Source organism: Felis catus, chromosome B4 (genome assembly GCF_018350175.1).
Source record: "Felis catus isolate Fca126 chromosome B4, F.catus_Fca126_mat1.0, whole genome shotgun sequence".
NCBI lineage: Eukaryota > Metazoa > Chordata > Mammalia > Carnivora > Felidae > Felis > Felis catus.
This window is the reverse complement of record NC_058374.1, coordinates 82027636-82034079: the sequence shown is the minus strand read 5'-3', so window position 1 is coordinate 82034079 and position 6444 is coordinate 82027636. Positions and strand designations below refer to the sequence as shown.

Genomic DNA, 6444 nt, shown 5'->3' with positions numbered 1-6444 from the left:
TTGTACACCAATACTCATAACAGTGTTATTCACTATAATCAAAAGATAGAAGCACCAAAATGTCTACTGACGAATGGATAAAGAAAATGTAGTATATACATGCAAGGAAATGTTATTCAGCATTAAAAAGTAATATAATTCTGACACATGCTACAACATGGATGAAATTAAAGACATTATGCTAAGTGAAATAAGCTGGACACAAAGGTAAATTGTTGTATAATTCCACTTAAATGAACTACCTAGTATAGTCAAATTGGTGGAGACAGAAAGTAGAACAGTGGTTGCCAGAGGCTGGATATAGGGGTGATGTGGTGTTATTGTTTAATGGGTGCAGAATAAAGTTTGGAAAGATGAAAAACTTCTGGAGAAAAATGTTGCTACCAATGATATTAGAGAAATCACTGTGTTCTTTTCTAGGATTTTTATGGTTTCAGTTCTCACACTTAGGTCTTTAATCCATTCTAAGTTTATATTTGTGTATGGTTTTAGAAAGTGGTCCAGTCTCATTCTTTTACAGGTAGCTGTTCAGTTTTCCCAGCACCATTTGTTGAAGAGACTGTCTTTTCTTTATTCTTACCTCTTTTGTTATAGATTAATTTACTTAAGGTGTGAGTTTATTTCTGGACTCTCTATTGTGTTCCGTTGATCTCTGTGTGTTAACTAACTGGAATTTAATAAAAACTTAAAAAAAAAACAATGAAAATGAGTAGCACTCTTTGTTACCTAATAGAATTTTATTATCATTTGGGGTGAATTTTGGTGGTAGGAATAGCAGGGAAGGTAGGAGATGAGATACCATATAAGATCTTGCCATCTAGCTTAGACATGAGTCAAGCACCCATTAAATGTTGATTTGTAGAAATATCCATAATACTTTGCAGTCTTCCTATAAGTAGATGGGTTTTGTCACCCCTTGAATGTTGGCTGCCATTATGGCTTGCTTTTACCAAGTGGCTGCTATCATGGAATATTTTAGTGGAAAATGAGGAATATAAGAACTGTAACTTTGGTTGTTTATTTTGAAGTATCTGGAGACCTTGCAAAAAGAAAAGTGATTATCTCAGGATTTTAAATTTCCATCTCAAGGTATGAAAAAGGAGTTAGGAAACTATGACTTCCCTAAAAAAAAAAAAAAAAAAAAAAAAAACCAAAAACCTGTATCTCCTGTAACTATAGGATTGAAACTTTTGGAAACCCAAGCAAGTCTAATCTTGTGGATGAGTTAATTTTGATGCAAATTGAATTCACAATCTCCAGGGGTTACTAGAGGACACAGGTTAGTAGATTTTACTGAAGCCCCAGAGAAGCAGACACTTATTATCCTGTTCAAGGGTTTGATCTCTTCTTGTCTGAAAAACATGTAATGACCTTTTTTGAGGTCATTTAAACTTATTCAAGCCTCACCCCACTTTATCTCATTGCTTGGTGTCCAACAACAGACTCAAGTTCAAACAGACTCCAGGGTATTGTAAACACACTATGACCTAGAAAAAGGTAATATATACACCAAAAAAATTTGGAGACAGTAAATTTGTATCAACAAAAACCTGTGGAATATCTATGGGAATAGATTACAAATGTTTTAGAATCAGGATAAAGTGAGAAGTGACATTAGATATCTATTTTTTTTAATTTAAAAATCTTTTTAGTTTTCTAATCCTTTGAAAGAAATGCCATCTTTTTAATTGAGTATTTGAAGGCTTGTTTGACTTGCTTATTCTGTAGTGTGTAAATGAAAGAGTTTATCAATGGGATAACTGAGGTTTTGAGCAATGACACCACCTTATTAATGGCAACTCCTTCCTTTGCTGGTCTGATATAGATGAAGATGCATCTTCCATAGGCAGATGGAGACTATGATCATGTGGGAAGAACAAGTGAAGAAAGGCTTTTTTCTTTGCTGAGCTGAAGGGAGTCTTAAAATAGTCTTGATGATGTATGTGTAGGACATAATTACACAGAATAATGTGACTATGAGGGTCAGCACAGCCATGATTAAAATAAGTTGCTCTACAAATTGGTGTCTGAGCATACAATCTTCAGAAGAGGAGATGCATCACAGCCAAAATGGTCAATGAGATTAGAGTTACTGAAATCTAGCTGGACTCCCAGGCTAAGCGGTGGGAGTATGACAACCCAATCAGCCAACAACAAAGGACAAACATGATGCATACTCTTTCACTCATGATGGTACTGTAGTGCAGGGGTTTGCAGATGGCCACATAGTGATCATAGCACATACAGTTAGAAGAAAAAATTCTGTTGCTCCGATGAGGATGGCAAAAAAGAATTGGATGGCACAAGCATTATAGGTAACACTTTTGTCCCCAGTTGTCAGGCTGTACAGGAATCTAGGAACACAGGCAGTTGTAAATATTATTTCTAAAATGGAAAAATTCCAAAGGAAAAAGTACATGGGTGTTTTGAGGTGAGAGTCAACCAGAGTGAGGAGAATAATGATTAGATTTCCAGTAACAGTGAAAATGTAGGTGAAAAACAGAAATACTGAAAGAAAAACCTGTAGTAGTGGGTTATCTGTCAATCCTAGTAGAATGAATGTTATTGCAGAATGATTTTTCATCACTGTCTTCAGATATATAATGAGTCTGTATTAATAAATCACAAACCTTGAATCTGAGGAATAGAACATAAAAATAATATTTCAATAGCTATATAGTGAAAAGTAGCCCAGCAGGCCAGTAGAAGCACATTTGACACTTTTATTTGTCAGTAATCTGATGTTAGAAGTGATTGCATTGTGCTTCATTTCCCTGGACTCTGCTTTACCTTGGGCTTCAGAATGTGGTTTATAGAATAGATCCCTCTGGAGTTTCATTTCCACTCCAGTTACAGGAGTGAAAGTTTTTTTTTTTTTTAATGTTTATTTATTTTTGAGAGAGAGAGAGACAGAGCGTGAGTGAGGGAGGGGCAGAGAGAGAGGGAGACACAGAATCCAAAGCAGGTTCCAGGCGCTGAGCTGTCAGCACAGAACCCAATGTAAGGCTTGAACTCATGAACTGTGAGATCATGACCTGAGCTGAAGTTGAATGCTTAACAGACTGAGCCACCCAGGTGCCCCAAGGACCAATTTTAAAGTAGATAGAAAATACCACAAGGATTTCACAGTTCTCTGGGATTAGGGCAGCCTCGGGGATTAAGGCAGTATCCCCAATCCTCAGTGTAGAGCAGGAGATCCATGAATGTTAATAAATAGAAAAAATATGTATAAAATTTTTATTTCACCATTTGTCAGGACAGCATATCAGCAAATCATTTTCATATCCTATCATAATATAATACTATCAGTGGCTTGGTTGTATTATTTTCCATGCTTTGCAACACTTGTTCCCTTCAAGTAATTCCTTAATCTCCCCAGCATCCTAGAAAAGCCTTTACTGTGTGGGTGAACTGGGAGAATTACATGAAATTTCTTGAGTCCCACACTACTACAGTATTTCTTCTTTGCTTTCCTTTTATAATAGGCTGAAATATTTGAGTTTTTGGCTCTCCAATATATCAGTTTTATTGGCCTCTGTTTTGTTTCCTTTTCTGAATTCCCATTTAAACATCCATCTGTTGCCTAGAATCCCACCCTTCCCAAGCCCTCCCAGAACACTGACAAGTAGGATGTTCTGATATCCTTCCTAGAAAAGAGAATTCTGTCCTTAGGTTTCCATGATCCGTATTGGAGTTCTGTAGTTTAGCGCATAGATATTTCAGTTTCCAAATGCCTTCTAAGGCTACTTGCCATCTCCATTAATAACGTAACATCTAGATCCTCCTAGGTGGGCAGACATAGGGGAATACCACTTGGGTAAGGAGTGCCTTCTTTGCCGTGATTCCATTCTCTGAAGACTCACTTTGCCTTTGGTAATGTCACTAATCTTGCTGCCCTTATCAATGCTCCTCAGCACTCTGGCCCAAAGATAGGCTCAGCCTGTGCTTATTTCCCCAAAGAACAGTTATTATCAGGTGTTAATACTTAACACAAATTAAATATGACATGGAGAATACATGAACCTGGTTATTAGGTATGGATATTCTTAAAAGCTGAAAAATCACAATCCATTCTTATGAATTTCCCTACAAGACTATCTCCGTGTGTTGCTTCTTCTGAGGATCCTGTCAAAGAAACCATTGTCACCATCCTCCATGAAGCTGTTGAGTATTTTTTCATTTCTCACATTTCCTACCTATTCATGTACCCTTCCCAGCAATTGTAGCAATACTGTTCTTCTAAGAAGTACCAGAGTTGGAATTTGAACCAGAAACTGGATTAAAGTTTAAGTGTTTTCAGGAAATCTGTAATTTTAGGATTTGGGGCAATTGCTTATCCTTACTCAATTCTAATAATCACAAATTCATTAAAATGTTAGCTTTTCAAATGTTTCCTAACCACAAACAGTATGTCTGGAGCATCTGTATTTCTTCAGTGAATGACTAGAATGAGGGGCACCTAGGTGGCTCAGTTAGTTAAGTGGCCGACTTCAGCTCATGGTTCCTGAGTTCAAGCCCCGCATCAGGCTCTCTGCTGTCAGCAGGGAGCCTGCTTCAGAACTTCTGTCCCCTTCTCTCTCTGCCCCTCCCTTGCTCATGCTCTCTCTCTCCCAAAAATAAATCAACATTAAAAAATAAATGACTAGAATGAAATCTGTTCATGAGGCAGCAATTATTTTGTAACATGAATATTTTTTAATGTTGCTTTAAGATATTCCCTATAAAATACTTTAAGTGTTTTTTCCCTTCCATGTGTAGGGAAGTCATCATTTCTTTTCTATTGAGGAGAGTTGCTGCAGTGTGTTAGGGGTTACAGATGCCATCATAGGAAAAGGCTGATGACCTAGGCTTATGGGATAAAGGGTTTGCCTGAGTGTCAGCAGATGAATCTCATGCAGAGATTGCTTTCCTAAACCAAGACATGAAGGTTTCTTAAGAGCCACATCTTTTCACTTAGTGCCACTAATGTTCTTCTCTTCATTTTCTTCTACCTGCATCACCCAGTGCATTCATGTTGGCCAATACACTGACCCCAGTTAATATCACTAGATTATACACTATTATATATCATAACATGTGTCATCAATTCGGTGGAAATGGCTGAAATGAGATTTGTAAATAACTTCACATCATTGGATGATACTTTAAGAGGAAAAGATCAGGATGAAGAAATTAAATACTGAAGTTTTAAACCATGATTGTTTCATTTCCTGACGTCAGGGATAATTTTAAATTATGGAGATTGTTATTATTTGTCTCTTTAAAGATAATAACGTTACTTGTTTGAATCCTCCATATTAAAATGAGTAGATATTCATTTACTATATTCATCTACAACCAATAAAAAAGTGTAATAAAGAAAGGAAAATCTCCTATAATGACAACACCCACAGTCCATCATTATTATCTTGTATTTATCTACAACCTGTTTGTACATATAATTGTGTTTTGAAGTTACTTATATTTTATAAAAATAATATTATATTGAAAATAACATTTCGTTCTTTCCTCTCTCAACCTCACATTATCCATTCAGTTATTTTCAAAGCACTTATGATGTATTTTCCTCATGTGATTAAATATTCTTCAAATACAATTTTATTTGCTTGTCCTGTCTCATCATATAAGGAAGTAAATCATAAAATTAGTAGTTCTAATATTGAACATTAAGATTGCTTCCATCTGTTGTCTAATGTTTTAGTGGACATTCTGTATATAAATCTTTTTATCCTCATCAGGTTAATTTCACATTTAAGAACTGGTGGATACAGAGGAAGATGGCGGTGTAGGTGGACACTGGGCTCACTGCGTCCTACTGACCACTTAGATTCCACCCATATCTGCCTAAATAACCCAGAAAACTGCCAGAAGACTAGCAGAGCAGACTCTCCAGAACCAAGCATAGACGACAGGCCCAGGGAAGAGGGTAGCAAGGGCAGAGAGGTGGTGCACACTACACGGACTGGTGGGAGGGAGCCCAGGCGGTGGAGGGGCAGCCCTCCTGGCAAGGCGGAATCCCTGAGTCTGTCTTGCAAAAGCGGAGGGGCCGTACTGCATGAGTTCTGACAGCCAGTGGGACTTAACGTCTGGAATGTTATAAGTCAACAGCTCTGCTCGGAGAGTGGGAGGGTGAGAGGACACCGGGAAGGACAGTTGTTGAGCCCCAGAGGACAGAGTTCAGCTTGGCGGGGAACAAAGGCACTCACCAGTGCCATATCCCTAGCCCATCCCCCAGCCAAAATCCCAAAGGGAACCAGTTCCCATCAGGGAACTTGCTTGTACTGTGCAAACACCCAATGCTGTGCTTCTGTGGATCCATCCCTCCAATGGGTCTGCCTCCCTCCCAGTGCCACAGGTCCCCTCCTGAAGCAGACCACTAAAGGCAAAGCAAGCTGAGTCTGCCCCTCCCACCCCCTGCACCTTGCAAATTCACCCTGGCTAATT

At 38.1% G+C, this 6444-nt stretch overlaps 1 pseudogene; it reads right to left on the bottom strand.

Moving 5' to 3' along the window:
* Nucleotides 1–1656: 1656 nt before the first annotated feature.
* Nucleotides 1657–2584, bottom strand: LOC101083093 (annotated as a pseudogene).
* Nucleotides 2585–6444: the final 3860 nt, after the last annotated feature.